Raw genomic sequence first — 18,247 nt, 5'->3', positions numbered from 1 at the left:
TTCCAAAACCTCTGATATGAATGAAGTGCCCCAATATTTTAAGCTTAATTAGGTTGCCTTTTTGAGGCCAGAAAGTAAAAGCCTTTATTTAGGCATAGAGTTCCAACTGACAATAATCTGGGCTCCTTTGTGATGACTGGATGTGATATACTGCTGGTTATTACTGCTGTTAACACACACACACATACAACAGTTACAAAGCATGCCCAGGTTCCAGCACTTAAAGGCAGGCTGCCCCCCTTAAACAGAAACTGCACTGGTGAAAAGAAGCTGTAGGAAAGGGCTAAAGCTGTATTGGAAGCACTATCCAGGGAATATCCCCAAGAAGAGGAACAGTGAGCCCACGTGGCAGCGGTAGGCCACCATGACACTGTCTTCTAAAAAATGACAATGTCATTCTCACCTGTAGGGAGAACCAATGGATGAGCTAGTATGATTTAATCGACTTAGGCTAACCAAGCCTGACTTTCCCTCATCCTAACCCATGCCCTTGTCCAAGATTTCCTGCCTGGCCAGTTGCAGTGTAACCAGGAGCGTGATTAGCCATACACTAGTTTGAAAGAGGGAACCCATCACTTGATGTGACATTCACAGCTCTGATACTGACGTTGTAACATTCTGTTCACATCTGCATGCAGTGACTGACCAAGCATGAGTGGACTCCTGCCAAACCTAGGGTTCAGGCATGGTCCACATGCCAGCTTACCAAAAGCCAAGGGACAGACAGAGTTTTGGACAGGAAATTTGAATAACATCAGTGTGGCCACATACAGAGCATGGAGGAGCATGCAAAGGGCAAGATGGTGGTCAGTGTGGTAGCACGTTCTTCCTGTCGGATGTGAGAGATCAGGGAGCAGTCGACTGTCCCTGGTGACTTGCCTGCGGGAAATGTATCTGGTTGCAGCTCCTCTCAGATCACATGGATTGATTAAAGTGGCAGTAGGAAACACTGAGGAGCATCCAAGAGTTTGATAGATCGTATCTTCAGGGATGTAGTCACACTGCAGGTTCAGAAGCGGAGGGGGGGTGTTGTTGACTGCTAAGAGAGGTAGACAGGCAGTACAGGAGTCTCCTATGACTATCCCCCTCTCAAACAAGTACGCTGTTTTGGATACTGTTGGGTGTAATAATCTCTTTGAGAAAAATAGCAGTTGCAGCCATGTCCTTGGCACCACGTCTAGCTCTGCTGTTAAGTGAGTTTGTAAAGGTCCAAGTGAGCAATTGTGGCAGGGGACTCTGTAATCAGGGGCACAGATAGGCATTTCTGTGACTGCGAGTGAGACTCCAGGATGGTGTGGCGCCTTCCTGCTGCCAAAGTCAAGGACATCTCGGAGCAGTTGCAGCAAATTCTCAAAGCGGGATGTAAGCCGCTGGAGGTCATTATACACTTTGGTGGCAATGATGTAGGTAGGAAAAGAGATGTGGTCCTGCAGAGTGACATAGAAGGTCAGGCAGGAGGTTAAAATGTAGGATCTCAAGTTTAGTAGTTGAGGGATTATTTCCAGTGCCACGTGCGAGCGAGAATATTCTTGAATAAAAGTTAAAGTTCTAAATTGGAGCAAGGCCGATTTTGGCACTATAAGGCAGGAACTTTCAAAAGTTGATTGGGTGAGGTTGTTTACCATAAAGGGACATCTGGCAAGTGTGAGGCTTTCAAAAGTGAGACAATAAAAATTCAGAGACTGTGTGTTCCTGTTAAAGTGAAATGCAATGTTGGTAGGAGTAGGGAACATCAGACAACTAGAGATATTGAGGCTCTGGTCAACAAAAAGAAGGAGAAATTTGTCAGGTGTACACATCTGGGATCAAATGAATTTCTTGAGTAGTATAAGGAAAGTAGGAATATACTTAAGAGGGAAAGCAGGAAGGCAAAAGGGGGAATATGAGATAGCTTTGGGAGATAAGGTTAAGGAGAATCCAAGAGATTCTACAAGTATATTAAGAGCTAAGGATCAACTAAAGAGAGAGTAGGGCCCCTTAAAGATTAACAAAGCCGTCTATGTGTGAAACCACAGGAGATGGGTGAGAGAGGAAACAAATATTTACTGTGGAGAAAGACATGGAAGCTAGGGAATTTGGGGGAATAAAAAGTGATGGCTAGAAAAGAGCCCACATTGCAGAAGAGGAGGTGTTGGATCTCTTAAAACACATAAAGTTAGATTGATCCACCTGATCAAGTGTACATGAGGACATTGTGGGAAGTTGGAGAAGATGTTGCAAGGCCCCTAGCAGGTATATTTCCATCATCTACAGCCATGAGTGAGGTGCCGGAAGACTGGAAAGTGGCTAATGTTGTGCCTTTACTTAAGCAAGTCTGCAAGGAAAAGCCAAGGATCTGTAGAACAGCGAGCCTGAAGTCAGTGGTGGGAAGGTGTTGGAGGGAATTGTGAGAGGGAGGATGTATATGCATATGGAAAGGAAAGGACTGATCATGAATAGTCATAAGGATTTGTACTTGGGAAACTTTGTCTGACAAATTTGATCGAATTCTTTGAGGAGGTGACCAAGGAGATAGATGAGGGCAGAGGTGTACACCATATCAACATGGACTTTAGTAAGGCCATCGATGAAATTCCACATAGTAGACTGGTTACTAAGGTTAGATTACATGGGATCTAGGGAGAGCTATCCAAGCAGAGGGTTGTTTCTTGAACTGAAAGCCTGTGACCAGTGGTGTTACCCAAGGATCAGTGCTGGGTCCGCTGCTGTTTGCCACATATGTAAATGATTTAGATGAGAATATAGCAGGCACAGTTAGTAAGATTGCAGATGACTCCCAAATTGCTGGTATTGTAGACAGTGAAAAAGGTTATCTAAGAGTACTACAGGACCTTGATCATCTGGACCATTAGGTTGAAGAGTGGCAGATGGAATTTAATTTAGCTAAAATGCAAGGTATTGCATTTTGTTAAAACAAACCAGGGAGGGACTCACATAGTTAATGGTAGGACTCAGGGTAGTATTGTCGAAAAGAGAGGTCTGGGGGGTTCAGGTACAAAGTTCTTTGAAAATGGCATCACAGGTGGACAGGATAGTGAAAAAGGTATTTGGCACACATGCCTTCATTGGTCAGAGCATTGAATGTAGGACTTGGAAAGGCACGCTGCAACTGTATAGGCTATTGGTGAAGCTGTTTTGGGCTTTATTTCTGGTCATCCTACTATAGTAATGATATTATTAAACTGGATAAACTGCAGGAGAGATTTAAGGATGTTACCGGGACTGAAGTGTTTGAGTTATAAGGAGAGGCTGGATAGGCTAGAGCTTAGAAGACTGAGGGGTAATCTTATAGAAATTTATAAAACCATGAGGGACGTAAATAAATTGAATAGTCATGGACTTTTTCCAAGTGTAGGGGAGTTCAAAACTAGACGGCATAGGTTTAACCTGAGAGGGGAAATATTTAAAAGGGACCTGAGTCACACAGCATGACAACAGATCCTTCAGTCCAATTATACTACGCTAACCATGTTCCCAAACCAAACCAGTCATATTTGCCTGCAGTTGGTCCACATCCCTTCAGTCTTTCCTATTTGTGTACCCACCCAGATGTCTTTTAAATGTTGTAATTGTACCACGCTCCAACAACTCCCTCTGGTCCACACACGCAACACCCTCGGCGTGAAAAGTTGCCCTCTCGCCTTAGATCTATGCCCTCTAGTTTTTTACTCTGGAAAAAAGCCCTTGGCTTTTCACCCTATCCATATCTCTTGTGATTTTACAAACTCCTGTAAGATTATCCCCAATCCTCTCTGAGTCCAGGGAAAATAGCCCCAGCCTATTCCGCCTCTCCCTATAGCTCAAACCTCCCTACCCCAGCAACATCCTCGTAAATCTTCTGTGCACCCTTTCATGCCAAATAATATCTGGAATGAGACACAGCCCGAATGAATACATAATTCAGGGAATTTGGAGCAGCATGGGAATTCAGTGCAAAGGCAAATAGGTGCTTTCTCCTTGTATTATTGGCTCATAGTTTGTAAGCTCTTTCTACTGGACAAATTGAAGCCCAGGAACAGGAGCGCAGCACAAATGAAAGTGTGAAATCACAGGAAAGCCAAATGCTCATTGCTTGGTAATAGCTTCTAATTTGACTATTTATTACGGATTACTTTCAGACTGAAGGTAAAAAGGTGAAATACTAAAAGACCAGTAGGAATTAAAAAAAAACAAAGGAAGAACTAGATAATAAAATAAAGATGTAAGCCCAATGCTGTGATATACCCCACATGATTTGGGAGCTGGTAGACCTCATTGTGGGCCATATAATGACTACATCTGTAGCAAATATTGGTTGCTTGAGGAACGGCACGGTGGCTCAGTGGTTAGCACTGCAGCCTCACAGCGCCAGGGACCCAGGTTCAATTCCAGCCTCGGGCGACTGTGCGTGGAGTTTGCACGTTCTCCTCGTGTGTGCGTGGGTTTCCTCCGGGTGTTCTGGTTTCCTCCCACTGTCCAAAGATGTGCAGGTTAGGTGGATTGGCCGTGTGTAAATTGCCCGTAGTGTTCAGGGGTGTGTGTGTTATGGGGGATGGGTCTGGGTGGGATGCTTCAAGGGCTGGTGTGGACTTGTTGGGCCAAAGGGCCTGTTTCCACACTGTAGGGAATCTAATCTACACACTGGTTCAGAGTTGATGAGCTGGAGTCTAAACTTCAAACACTGCAACACATCAGAGACAGGGAGAGTTACCTGGATGCCATGTTTCAGGAGGCAGTCACACATGTTATGTTAATTACTTTCCATCAGGAAGGTGTGATTACAAGCCTGATCCAAGAAGTAGTGCTGAAGGAGTGTCAGCCCTTGAGTTCATCTAAGAGGTTTGAGTTTCTTGTTCCCTAATGGATGATGGTGAGGCTGCTGGGAGGATGAACAACCTGACAATTGCACTGTGTACAAGGATCCATTCAGAAAGTAGGAGAAAAGAGAAATGTCACTATAGTGGGCATAATACAATGAGGAGGATAAGCACTGTTCTCTGTAGCCAGGATCAAGAGTCCTGGAAGCTGTGTTGCCTGGCTAGTTCAAGATATTCCATTTGGGCTGCAGAGGAACTTGAGGGAAAAGATTCTGTTGTCATGGTTCAAGGTCAACATGATTACAGAGGTAAATGCTAGGCTCATGGATTGGTGTAGGAGAAATAGGTTTGATTGAATTCATAGGACAGTGGCACCAGTATTGGAGAAAGAGGGAGCTGATCTAATGGGATGGACCCCACCTGAATCATGCTGGGACCAAAATCCTGGCAAATTACTTAACTGGGTTCGTGGATAGGCCTTTAAACTAAATAGTGGTGTGGATGCATGGAAAATTCTGGTAAACAGCTAAAGGTGGGGAGGGCTCAGCAGAGGTTATTAAAGTTTGCAGAACAAGTAACAAGATAGACTACAAAAAGGGTCAGGAAACTAACTTCAGGCACAGCAGATAAGGGGACAACTATGAGAAGAGGCAGTCAATGTAGGACTGAGGGTGTTACACCTAAATGCACACAGTATAGGAAACAACGTAAATGAACTTGAGGTGCAGAAATAAATCAGTGCATGCAATGTCGTGGGTATCAGAGAGACATGGCTGCAAGGGGATCCAGACAAGGAACTAAATATCGAAGGATTCACATTGTTTTGAAAGGACAGGCAGATGGTCAGAAGGTCGGAATTGCTTTGCTGGTAAGAAATGAAATTAAATCAATAGCAAAAAGCGATGTAGAGTTAGAAGGCATAGAATCTGTTTGGGTAAAGTTGAACTACAAAAGGGAAAAGGGAGTTGTGTACAGGCCTCCTAGCAGTAGTAAAGATGTGGGTCAGGAAATAAATCAGGAGGTAGAGAGGGGTTGTAAGAAAGACATTATTACAATAATCATGGGGCCTTTGATATGCAGGTGGATTAGAAAAATCAGGTTGGTGCCAGATCCCGAGAAAAGGAATTTGTGGAATACCTGATAATGGGAACTACAGATGCTGGAGAATCCAAGATAACAAAGTGTGAAGCTGGATGAACACAGCAGGCCAAGCAGCATCTCAGGAGCACAAAAGCTGACGTTTCGGGCCTAGACCCTTCATCAGAGAGGGGGACGGGGAGAGGGTTCTGGAATAAATAGGGAGAGAGGGGGAGGCGGACCGAAGATGGAGAGAAAAGAAGATAGGTGGAGAGAGTATAGGTGGGGAGGTAGGGAGGGGATAGGTCAGTCCAGGGAAGATGGACAGGTCAAGGAGGTGGGATGAGGTGGTAGGTAGGAGATGGAGGTGCGGCTTGAGATGGGAGGAAGTGATGGGTGAGAGGAAGAACAGGTTAGGGAAGCAGAGACAGGCTGGGCTGGTTTTGGGATGCCGTGGGGGGAGGGGACGAGCTGGACTGGTTTTGGGATGCAGTGGGGGAAGGGGAGATTTTGAAGCTAGTGAAGTCCACAAGCAGTACCATTGGGCTGCAGGGTTCCCAAGCGGAATATGAGTTGCTGTTCCTGCAACCTTCGGGTGGCATAATTGTGGCACTGCAGAAGGCCCATGATGGACATGTCGTCTGAGGAATGGGAGGGGGAGTTGAAATGGTTCGTGACTGGGAGGTGCAGTTGTTTGTTGCGAACCAAGCAGAGGTGTTCTGCAAAGCGGTCCTCAAGCCTCCGCTTGGTTTCCCCAATGTAGAGGAAGCCACACCGGGTGCAATGGATACAATATACCACATTGGCAGATGTGCAGGTGAACATCTGCTTGATATGGAAGGTCATCTTAGGGCCTGGGATGAGGGTGAGGGAGGAGCTGTGGGGGCAAGTGTAGCACTTGGCCGAAAGGTTAGCTTTTGTGCTGAGATGCTGCTTGGCCTGCTGTGTTCATCCAGCTCCACACTTTGTTATCTGTGAAATACCTGAGTTTTTTTTGGAACAGCTTGTGGTAGAGCCCACTAAGGTACAGGGAATACTGGGTTTGGTGATGTGTTTTAAGGCAGAGTGGATTAGGGAGCTGAAAGTGAGGGACCCCCTTGGGGTAGTGAGCATAATATGATAGAATTCACCTTGCAATCTGAGAGGGAGAAGCTAGAATCAAATGTAACCGTATTACAATTGAGTAAAAGTAACTACAAAGACATGGAGGAGGGGTTGTCCAGAGTTGATTGGAGGGGGAGCCTAGCAGGGAAGAGGTCGAGCAGCAGTAGCAGGATTTTATGGGGATAATTCCAGAGGCACAGTAGAAATTCATCCTAACGAAGAAGAGGAGGCAACCATAGCTGTCAAGAGAAGTCGGGGACTGCATAAAAACAAAAGTCAAGGTATACGATGTGGTGAATATTCGTGGGAAGCCAGGCGGTTGAGAATTCCTTAAAAACTAGCAGAGGACAACTAAAAAAGCAATTGGCAGGTATGGGGGTGGGGAAATGAAATATGAGAGTAAGCTAACAAGTAACATGAAAAAACAATACATGAGTAGTTTTAGATGGTAAAAGGTAAGAGAGAAGCAAGCATGGACATTAGACTACTGGAAAATGAGGATAGAGAAGTAATAATTGGAAACACAGAAATGGCGGAGGAACTGAACAGGTGCTTTGCATCAGTCTTCACAGTGGAAGACACAAATGACATTGTAGAACTTTGAAAGTCACTTACAGAATACCGAGAAGCCTGGTTAGAGTGGATGTAGACAAGATGTTTCTACTAACTGGGGTGACTAGGACCTGAGTGTACAGCCTCAGAGTGAAGGAAAGCCCTTCAGAACTGAGATGAGGAGGTATTTCTTCAAACAGAGGGTGTTGAATCTGTGGAACATATTGTTGCAGAGGGTTGTAGAGGCTAAGTCATTGCTTGTGTTAAGGCAGCGATGAATAGGTTCTTGATAGGGGAATCAAGGGTTATGGTAAGAAGGTAGGAGAATGGGGTTGAGAAATGTATCAGCTCTGACGGAATGTGGAGCAGACATACTGAATGACTTAATTCTGCTCCTATAACTTATGCCCTATATCAGCAAATTTAGCAAGCCAAAGGAACAGATCCTGCACCAATTAGCATTTTAATAATGTATGTCCATGATTTTGCATTTTCTTCACTGGCTTTTTTTTCATACCCTGGAATAGACATTGTAAGGAGATTTATCAATTTTACATCCTAGTACTCTTTCAATCATTTTTTAAAATTTTTATTAAATCCAATAAATTGCCTTCTTTGATTAATTTATCAATTCATTACCAATGTGTGACAATACAATGGCTTTAAGAGATGTACTTTTTAAAGTGAAGTTTTGAGCCATTGGTGTACAGCTGTCTTGTTTCAGCTAATAAACAGCCTGTTAAGCCTTTTAGTTAAGTTGTTCCAATTCTTCTTTCTTTTATTTGTATTTTAACTATAGAGTAAGAATAAAATGTGTTTTGCTTAAAATCAAGTAGCATAACCAATCAAATTACAACTGGAACACAGCACCTTACACTTGCCTTTAAATGAGAAAGAAGTTGGGTCTGTGCTAGCTCCTTGTTATATTTGAAGGAGGTTTGGTCTGGTCCAAACCAAATGTTATTTTGCCCTATTCTTCCACCCTGAAAAAACAAGTTCCCATTCAAAATTTAGACAATACCTTATTACCAATTTCAGCATCATCTGTGTTCATCATTAATAGGCCAGATCTCCCTCAGCCTCTCTCTCTTATTCAAAATATGGTCCCAATAATATTTACTGTTAGCCTTTGTATTATGTGCATGATTATTATGTTCACTCTTTACAGATATTTTTTGTGTTCAATTATCATTTTCTACCAGTAATGTAGAATTACACAGAATATTTCAACATCCAAACATTTCTGTACCAGTGCTTTAGATCCACAAAGGTACTTCATTCATCCCTTTAGAGTAACTTTAGAATAATAATTCTTTTCTTTTCTACTAAATGTATTTATACTGCCAGTTCCTGTGGAAGTGAGATCCATATTCTATTCACTGTCAGGGTAAAGATGCTTCTGAACTCCCTAGTAAAGTTATTAATGACTATTGTATATGCAAAGCCCCTAGTTATCACTTTTCACCTACAAATGGAAATGACTTCTTCACATCTACTTCTCAAACGCCTTCACGTTCTTAATAACCTCCTTTCTAAAGAAAGGAATCCCAACCTGCTTAATCTCTCAAGGGGGTACAGACTGATGGTCATCAGTGGAAGAACAATGGGTGTGGAGTGGAATTTAGAGTGTTTCTTTTCATATAGATGCAATTAAATCAGGGACTTCTTCCACACAAAGTACAAGTGCAGCAGAGACTGTGACCCACATTTCCCCTATCACATCCTCAGAAATCCAAAAGAAACTCTTTAAAGTGAAATCTGTAATTGAGAATTTTGCCAATTTTGCACTCACCACACTGACCATGTGTCAATAAAATTCAACAGCTAAAACATGACTCACTCTTAGACATAGTAGGAACTGCCAGTGCTGGAGAATCTGAGATAACAAGGTGTGGAGCTGGATGAACACAGCAGGCCAAGCAGCATCAGAGGAGCAGGAAAGCTGACGTTTCGGGTCTGGAAGCTTCTTTAGAAATTTCAGAAAGACCTGAAATTTCAGAGACTCTTAGACAGCACAGGAGGGAACCATTATCATGTCCACACTGGTCAACAAAGATCTGATAGCATTAATGCCTAGAGGCTTTGGCAAGTGAAGTGATATCTAAATAGTGCTTCAATATTATGAGAGCTTTTGACTCTACCATCCTTTCACAAGAGAGTTCCAGACTCCTACAATCCTCTGTGTGAAAAAATATTTTCCTCAACTCTCTACTTGGCCTTCTACCTCTTAGCTTCAATCCATTTCACCTGGTTATTGACCCCCATATTAATTGGAAAAAGTGTTTTCTGATCTACCCTATCTATGCTACTTATAATCTTGTACACCTTTACCAGGTCCCCTCACAATCTGTGGTGCTCTAAGGAAAACAACGCCAGCCTCTTCAATCTTTCCTCAAAGCTCAGACCCTCTAGCCCAAGCAGCATTCTGGTAAAAACAAACATAAACTGAAATTGCTGGAAAAAAAGCTCATCAGGTTTGGCAGCATCAGTATATATGCTTCATTTGACAAGTTTCCTCATGTCAGTATACAGTAAGTGGCAGGACTCTTAGGAATATTGATATGCAGAGGGATCTTGGGGAGTAAATCCATAGCTCCTTCAAAGTGGCATACAGATGGATTAGGATGCAAAGAAGACATATAGCATACTTTGGTTGAGCATTGAGTATAAAAGTTGGCAAGTCAAGCTGCAGTCGTATGAAAGTTTAGATGGGCCACATTTGAGTAATATGTATTTCTGGTCTCTATACTATCGGAAGGATATGGAGGCTTTGCAGAGGGCGCAAAAGAAGCTTTCCAGGATATTACCAGGATTGGAGTGTATTAGCTATGAGGAGAGTTTGGACAAATTTGGATTGTTTTCACTGGAACATCAGAGGCTGAGGGTCGATCTGATATAGTATATCAAATTTATGAGAAGCAAGTATAGGGGAGCAGAGTTTTCCACCCACTGTGGAAATGTCAAATGCAAGGGGGCTTGGTTTAAGGAAAGAGAGGGAAAGTTTAAAGGCACTTATTTTTTACAGGGTGGTAGACACCTGGAACTTATTGCTGTGTAAGTGGTAAAAGCGGATACAGTAGCAACATTTAAGAGACATTAAGACAAGCACATGAACCCATAGAGAATAAAGGAAAATAACATCTTAGTTGATGCAGAATTGGTGGGGCCAAGGGCTCGTTCCTGTGCTGTACTGTTCCACGTAAAATAGAACTAACATTTCAAAGTCCTGTGACCCTTCCTATCTTATATTCATTGCTATGAGACACAGGGCATAATATGGAGATTAATATCTTTCGAAGCTCTGCTTTTCAATTTCTAACTCATTAAATTCTGTGCATAGGACCTAATTTCTCTTTCTTCCTCTGCCATTGGTCCCATCATGGGTTACAATGTTTAGCTGTTCACTCTCCCCCTTCAGAATGCCCTGTAGCTATTCCACTACAGCCTCGATCCTGGTGTCTGGGAGGAACCATATCATCCTGGAGTCACAACCTGTCTAACCTCTCTCCATGGCCACTTCCTGACCTGCTGAGATTTTCCTTACATTTTTCTTTTTAGAATTCCAGCAGTCACAACATGGTTTTTTGATTGATTGTTTGTTATGTTTAAAATGAAATTGAACAAGATTTTTAATAAGGACATATACAAGGGCTGTGTGAAAATGGTATAAAGATGACAGGAGTAGGGAGCTAAGAAATTCTTTCTCTTAGAACCATGGGTCCATTTTCAATTCTTGGGCTGACAAGTTGCAAGTAATTTAAATGCCAGGCTATGACCATCTCCAACAAGAGACAATCTCTTCGCTGCCCCTTGACATTCAATGGCATTACCATTGCTGAATCCTCCACTATCAACACCCCAGGGCTATCATTGACCATAATCTCAACTGGGCTAATCATAGAAATATTGACAAGAGCAGATAAGAGGCTAGGAGTCCTGTTATGAATAATCATGTCCTGGTTTCCCCAATGCCGGTCCTCCATCTACAAAACATAAGTCAGGAGTGTGATGGAATACTCCCTACTTGCCTGGATGAATACAGCTCCATCAACACTTAAGAAGCTTAACACCATTCAGAACAAAGCAAACCACTTCATTTGCAGCACATCCACAAGCATTTACACTCTTCACCACAAATGTTCAGTAACAACATTGTGTATTATCTACAAGATGCACTGCAGAAAATTCACTCCTTAGACAGTACCTTCTAAACCTCTGACTTCTTCGATTTGGAAGAACAAGAGCAACAGATACATCGGAACACCACCACCTGTAGGGTTCCCTCCCCCCCAAGATTCTCACCACCCTCACCTGGAAGCATATTGCTGTCCCTTCAGTGTCTCTGTATTAAAGTCTTGGAATTCCCTCCATACCAGCGTTGTGGGTAAACCCACAGCATGGTTCAAGAAGGCAGCTCACCACCACCTTCCCAAGAGCAATTAGGAGAAAGCAATAATTGCTGGCCCCGCCAGTGATGCCCATGTCCTATGAATGAATAATGAATAAGCAAAGACTTTGTGCAGAGGTTGGGATAGAGAGAGGGGGTAAATTTTGGAGATGCTCTCGAGCTGCTGATTTTCTGCCCCACTTCACTAACTGCAGATTCTTGTCAAAATCAGGGTTAAGCGCATTTCCTGTCAATCCGATGTGTGTGCCAGGAATTGAGGGAGTTGGGTGATTGTTCACAAGTTCCTTCAGAGATTTGTATTCATAACAAAATGCATCTGTCGAGACAAAATCATGTTCATGTTTCAGGTTGATAACTTTGTTTTGGAATTGGGAAAAGTTAGAAATGCAATAGGATAGAAATAAGGCAGAGAAAGCAAGGAAAGCACAAAACATGAGGTCTGTTAAGATGTGTTTAAGTCAGGAATGACGGTGGAATGCAAAAGGAGGTGGTGGAAGAATGGAGACATTTGATGTATAATTGTGCATGGGTTTGAAAGGTTAATGTTGAAGAGTTCATTCAACACTGCCATTTCTGTTGAAGCCTCAGATGGCAGATAAACTTTGGACCTTGGAGGAGAAGGGCCGACCATGAGAGCTCCCTCAATCTCAGGAACAATGCCTGTCACAGCAATGTAATGTTTGTCTTTTTCAGGCAAGGACCTCAATTTGTGAGACCACCATGTGGGTTTATTTTTCTCGCACACTAGACCACACAAGTCCTAAGGATGTACCAGATGTACCTGACACCATGGAGAGGAGCCATCTCGTCAAGACAAACGACGGGTCTAGGAGAGGCATAAATGGGAAAAAACAAAATCATCAACGGAGGCTGTTGTCCAGAAAGAAATGAGGGGCAAATGTAATGAACTGAAATTTCTGGAGACAGCATTACATCCAGGAGGTGCTGTGTAAGGTGATGGTTCTGAAAGGGTTAATGTTCACATTAGTCAATCAGACATCAGTTGAAATATGATTACTGACAGAGCAAGAAAGAAAGAGAGAGAGAATGCACAGCAATGGAGAGAGTAAAATGACCAGCTCAACACACCAAAGGCATATTTTCATTCAGAGTCTGATAAGGATCCTGGGGCAAATGTGTGGGCTTGGAAAAGAGACAACAGCCTTAGAAATACTTTACCAAAAGAAGCTATGTACGGAATAACTGAAAGTGCCAGAATGTAAAGTTAGAGATACCAACAGAAAAGGGAATAACTTTACAAAAAGTAGTGCGAAGACCAGAAAGAGGAAGGCAAAGAAGCGTGATGGAGAGTTTACATCTCTCACAATGAATATTACTGTCATTGATATGAGGCTGTAGAAGACAGCCACAAGGAACAGTGAAGGGGCCAGAAATTTAGGCCAGAGTTACAGAATCTGGACATCCAAATAATTTATTTAAATGGAAATGAGCAAATTTAAAGGAATCTACTGAAAGATTGCAGCAGAAGAAAAGAAGATGCATTAAGTATTTAAAAGGACAGTATGTTAGGCTGCAATTTCAGCAGTATAATTTATAAAGGCTGCAGCCAGAAAACTTGATTTGTATACAAGGAAGTGCTTGGTGCTTTAGACCATAACAGATGAGAAAATGTCTGCATCGATCAGGAAGATGTGATAAAGCTCTATCTTAGCTGCATAAAATGAACAAACCTTAGCAGTAATGGCTAGCCACCATTCTTAGCTGTTGAAAAAGGTGGAAAATTCCAGAAAAGGTCAAAGTTTCTCTTCCATTTATGGTGTGTGGGCATTGCTCGTTGGTCTAACATTCATTGACCATCCCCAGTTCCCCTTGAAGAGGTGGTGGTGTGCAGACTTCTTGAACTGCTGAAGCCCATTTTCTGTCCGCAATGCTGACAGGGAGAGATTTCCAGGATTTTGACTCAGCAAAATAGAAGGAAAGGTGATATATTTCCAAGTCAGGATGGTGAGTGGCTTGGAAGGGAGCTTGTAGTTAGCAGTATTCTTGAGTATCTGCTGCCCTTGTCCTCTCGATGGTCACAGCTATAGTCTCAATGAGTGACTACAGCATTACACAGGAACAGATTTAAAAAGCTTGAAAGCAGTAATTTAGTATAGAGCAACCAATAATTGTAATTCAATACATTATTAAAGAATTTAATGCAGTATTACAGAAATACAATGTTAAATTATTGGCAAATAAAGGAAACAATGACATCAATGGTGTGATTGCTGTCTAGCAAACGCTGCAGTCATTATATTCAACACAATATTGGCAAATACAAGAATAAATGATTAAAAACAGCAGCCATTATGAGACCATGCCAATGCTGTGGAACACTAAAGTCCCTAGGGCCCAAACAATGCTTGGCTTGGACAAAGGAATGCTATTTCTGTAGAAGTAGATGTTACATTCACAGGGTATGCAGAAACAGAAACAATTCCAAAACAGAAGAGAAAACAAAGGTGTACTCATGTGAAGATGTCAATTCTGTAGGTATTCTACTTTTAGCAATGACTGCTTTGGGAAATTGATCATTCACGTGCTTCATATGTCACGGAACTTGTTTATGTCAATCAACATCCTCTTAATTATGAGCGTGACATGACAGCAGGTGTCACTGTTCTTTTGGATCAATTCCACAGCTAAAGTAGCAAAGGTTACAGGCCACAGATGTGAGGCTGAGTCGGGGAGGATGATTAACCCTGCAACATCAAAGGGATGTTACAGTTTCCATTACAACATGAATAGCAACTGATAGTAGACAAGGCTTACATTATTCAAAATCAAGAAGCCTCCCTCATGAGCAGCAAGACAAGTATTGCCCTGAACATTGTTTAAAACGTTGAAGTGTTACAATAGCAATAAAAGTTCCTTTCAAATGGGATAATCTAAAGTGTTCTCAGGATTAGGTGAGCTCAATAATAAATATCTTATTGTGTTAACAATATTATGTCTATACACACCCAGGAAGATTTCGCATCCTGAATGAAACCAATTCAGAAATAACTCAAGGAAATGACCAGAATAGGCATCCCGGGGATAAACCCAACTGAGTGGTGCTTGGAGATGTCCATCACAATGCGTGTTGACCTCACACAAAGTGGGAATTGGGTAATTCCACCTAATATGTCTGGTCAATCACAATTTTTTTTACCATACTTAATGCAAGCAAAAGTCTCTGGCAGCTGCCATTAGATGAGCAAACAAGAGAACCTACTCCATTTATCCAGCTATTTGGAGATAGAGTTTCAACAGACTGCCATTTGGGATTGTCCCAGTCCTAGCATTCTCCCAATGTAATATGCCCAATATATTAAAAGGTTTAGGACAGGTCAAATGTCACAAGGACGACGTATCGATACACAGGGAAATAGTCGAGGAACACAAAGAACATAATCAAAGGATACGTGCAGTTTGAAAGCATCTACAGATTGAAGTGCTTTCTCCCAATGAAAAGTGCACATTGCCTGAGCAATCCATTTCGATGTTGGAACATTTTGTTGACAAAGATGGAATAAGGCCAGATCCAAAGGAAACAAAACCTACTAAGATGTTTCCAAAAGGCAAAATGAACCAGCTGATGAAATTGTATCAGAGATAATGGGAACTGCAGATGCTGGAGAATTCCAAGATAATAAAATGTGAGGCTGGATGAACACAGCAGGCCAAGCAGCATCTCAGGAGCACAAAGTGGGTTAGATTTGAGAGACTGGATAGAGCTCAGCTGTGGAACACTCCTGATCAGTCTGCAAGCATGATTTGAACTTCCAAAGGCCTATCATTTTAAGACTCTGCCTTACTCTCACTTTGCCGTGAGATTCCTGCAGTGTTCCAAAGGATTTCAACAGAAGCTCGATTTTCAGCACCTCATCTAGCACAGACTTCCGGCCTTGTGGTCAATGTGGACCTGAAATGAAGCTCAGCATAGACTCGACTGCTCGATCTGCTTTTCTTTATCTTTTCCCTCTTTCTCTGCTTTAGACTGGAGGACCTACACATAGTGTGGTGGATTGCCAGTAGTTACAATAGATACAGTAGGCTAGAGACTTGGGTGGAGAAATGGAAGATGAAGTTTATTCTGTACAAAAGTGAGGTAATACATTTTGGAGGATTAAGGCAGGAGGGAATTATATAGTAAATGGCAGAATTTTTAGTAACATCAACATACAGAGGGCTCTAGGTTTACAGGTACATAGTTTCCTGAAAGTGGCAACAAAGTGCATAAGATGGTCAAGAAAGCGTCAGTTGGGGCTCAGGGAGTAAAAGTTGGCAAGTCATGTTGCAGTTGTGTCAAACTTTAGTTAGGCCACATTTGGGATATTGTGTACAGTTTATGTTGTCACACTACCAGAAGGATATGGAGGTTTACCAGATTGTTGCCAAAAAGCTTTTGTGCTCCTGAGATGCTGCTTGGCCTGCTGTGTTCATCCAGCCTCACATTTTATTATCAGCTGATGAAATTGTTGCCTCACTTGACAATGATGACTGAATGCTTGATGCAACTCCACAGGGAGCTGTGAGAATGGTGCTGATGTGATTTGATTATTGTAACTAATATCCTGGTACAGTGAAACTTTGTTTTGTGTGCAGTACAGGCAGATCATAACATACCAAGATCATAGGGTGATAGAACAGAGTGAGGAATACAATGTTACAGCTGCACAGGCTGTGCACAAAAAGCAAGATCAATATTAGGTTTGACGTTGAGAGGTCTGTTCAGAAGTCTAGTATCAGTGGGGATGAAGCTGTTCTTGAACTTGTTGGTACATGTGCTTAAGCCAGGACTCATCTTTGGAGGATGCTTTCCAAAATGTTATGGACATGCTGTCATCCACTCATGTCCTGGGTTATTAGGATTCACCCTTTCCAGCCATCAGAGAGCACAAGAGAGTACAAGAACAGGAAGGTGATGCTGAACTTGTACAAGACACTTGTTAGACCTCAGCTGGAGTATTGTGTGTAGTTCTGGGTGCCACACTGTAGAAAGGATGTGGTTACTTTGGAGAGAGTACAGAAGTAATTTACAAGAATGGTTCCAGGAATGAGAATCTTCAATTATGAAAATAGATTGAAGAAGTTGGGATTGTTCCCCTCAGACAGCAGAAGGTTGAGGGAAAATTTGATATAGGTTTCCAAAATCATGACTGGACTTGATAGGGTAGATAGGGAGAAGCTTTAAGGGAGAAGCATTTAAGGTTAAAAAAGGGAATAGATTTAAAGTGATGTGAAAAAGAAGACGGGGTTGTGAAAAAAAGCTTTTCACTCAGCGAGTAGTTAGTGTCTGGAATGCACTGCCTGGAAGTATGGCAGAAGTAAGTTCAACTGAGGCAATCAAGACAGCATTGAATGATTATTTGGATAGGAACGGTGTGTAGGGATATGGGGAAAAGGCAGGAGATTGGCAATAGGAAATATATCGCTGCAATCACGATGGGTCAAATGGCCTCCTTCTGCTCTATAATAATTCTGTGATCAGAGCTGCGGCTGTTTCAGTGACAGACCTAGGAGCTGTTTACTTTTAAGAGCAATGGGATTATGGTGAAAACTGCTGTATTATGCAGAGATAATGGGAACTGCAGATGCTGGAGATTCCAAGATAATAAAATGTGAGGCTGGATGAACACAGCAGGCCAAGCAGCATCCCAGGAGCACAAAAGCTGACGTTTCGGGCCTAGACCCTTCATCAGAGAGGGGGATGGGGGGAGGGAACTGGAATAAATATGGAGAGAGGGGGAGGCGGACCGAAGATGGAGAGTAAAGAAGATAGGTGGAGAGGGTGTAGGTGGGGAGGTAGGGAGGGGATAGGTCAGTCCAGGGAAGACGGACAGGTCAAGGAGGTGGGATGAGGTTAGTAGGTAGCTGGGGGTGCGGCTTGGGGTGGGAGGAAGGGATGGGTGAGAGGAAGAACCGGTTAGGGAGGCAGAGACAGGTTGGACTGGTTTTGGGATGCAGTGGGTAGAGGGGAAGAGCTGGGCTGGTTGTGTGGTGCAGTGGGGGGAGGGGATGAACTGGGCTGGTTGAGGGATGCAGTGGGGGAAGGGGAGATTTTGAAACTGGTGAAGTCCACATTGATACCATATGGCTGCAGGGTTCCCAGGCGGAATATGAGTTGCTGTTCCTGCAACCTTCGGGTGGCATCATTGTGGCAGTGCAGGAGGCCCATGATGGACATGTCATCAAGAGAATGGGAGGGGGAGTGGAAATGGTTTGCGACTGGGAGGTGCAGTTGTTTGTTGCGAACTGAGCGGAGGTGTTCTGCAAAGCGGTCCCCAAGCCTCCGCTTGGTTTCCCCAATGTAGAGAAAGCC

Source organism: Stegostoma tigrinum, chromosome 33 (assembly GCF_030684315.1).
Source record: "Stegostoma tigrinum isolate sSteTig4 chromosome 33, sSteTig4.hap1, whole genome shotgun sequence".
NCBI classification, from domain to species: domain Eukaryota; kingdom Metazoa; phylum Chordata; class Chondrichthyes; order Orectolobiformes; family Stegostomatidae; genus Stegostoma; species Stegostoma tigrinum.
This window is presented reverse-complemented; position numbering follows the sequence as displayed.